Source organism: Neoarius graeffei, chromosome 27 (assembly GCF_027579695.1).
Source record: "Neoarius graeffei isolate fNeoGra1 chromosome 27, fNeoGra1.pri, whole genome shotgun sequence".
In the NCBI taxonomy this organism is placed as follows: domain Eukaryota; kingdom Metazoa; phylum Chordata; class Actinopteri; order Siluriformes; family Ariidae; genus Neoarius; species Neoarius graeffei.
The window spans coordinates 55,789,179-55,790,846 of NC_083595.1; positions in this window are offsets into that span (position 1 = coordinate 55,789,179).

Genomic DNA, 1,668 nt, shown 5'->3' on the forward strand with positions numbered 1-1,668 from the left:
ACACACTGCTGCTGTGACATCACTGAGGAAGTATGTGAAGATTTACACGAATGCATTTGGGTCACACACACACACACACACACACACACACACACGTCCATTACAGTGGTGCTTGAAAGTTTGTGAACCCTTTAGAATTTTCTATATTTCTGCATAAATATGACCTAAAACATCATCAGATTTTCACACAAGTCCTAAAAGTAGATAAAGAGAACCCAGTTAAACAAATGAGACAAAAATATTATACTTGGTCATTTATTTATTGAGGAAAATGATCCAATATTACATATCTGTGAGTGGCAAAAGTATGTGAACCTTTGCTTTCAGTATCTGGTGTGACCCCCTTGTGCAGCAATAACTGCAACTAAACGTTTGCGGTAACTGTTGATCAGTCCTGCACACCGGCTTGGAGGAATTTTAGCCCGTTCCTCCGTACAGAACAGCTTCAACTCTGGGATGTTGGTGGGTTTCCTCACATGAACTGCTCGCTTCAGGTCCTTCCACAACATTTCCATTGGATTAAGGTCAGGACTTTGACTTGGCCATTCCAAAACATTAACTTTATTCTTCTTTAACCATTCTTTGGTAGAACGACTTGTGTGCTTAGGGTCGTTGTCTTGCTGCATGACCCACCTTCTCTTGAGATTCAGTTCATGGACAGATGTCCTGACATTTTCCTTTAGAATTCGCTGGTATAATTCAGAATTCATTGTTCCATCAATGATGGCAAGCCGTCCTGGCCCAGATGCAGCAAAACAGACCCAAACCATGATACTACCACCACCATGTTTCACAGATGGGATAAGGTTCTTATGCTGGAATGCAGTGTTTTCCTTTCTCCAAACATAACGCTTCTCATTTAAACCAAAAAGTTCTATTTTAGTCTCATCCATCCACAAAACATTTTTCCAATAGCCTTCTGGCTTGTCCATGTGATCTTTAGCAAACTGCAGACCAGCACCAATGTTCTTTTTGGAGAGCAGTGGCTTTCTTCTTGCAACCCTGCCATGCACACCATTGTTGTTCAGTGTTCTCCTGATGGTGGACTCATGAACATTAACATTAGCCAAAGTGAGAGAGGCCTTCAGTTGCTTAGAAGTTACCCTGGGGTCCTTTGTGACCTCACCGACTATTACATGCCTTGCTCTTGGAGTGATCTTTGTTGGTCGACCACTCCTGGGGAGGGTAACAATGGTCTTGAATTTCCTCCATTTGTACACAATCTGTCTGACTGTGGATTGGTGGAGTCCAAACTCTTTAGAGATGGTTTTGTAACCTTTTCCAGCCTGATGAGCATCAACAACGCTTTTTCTGAGGTCCTCAGAAATCTCCTCTGTTCGTGCCATGATACACTTCCACAAACATGTGTTGTGAAGATCAGACTTTGATAGATCCCTGTTCTTTAAATAAAACAGGGTGCCCACTCACACCTGATTGTCATCCCATTGATTGAAAACACCTGACTCTAATTTCACCTTCAAATTAACTGCTAATCCTAGAGGTTCACATACTTTTGCCACTCACAGATATGTAATATTGGATCATTTTCCTCAATAAATAAATGACCAAGTATAATATTTTTGTCTCATTTGTTTAACTGGGTTCTCTTTATCTACTTTTAGGACTTGTGTGAAAATCTGATGATGTTTTCGGTCATATTTATGCAGA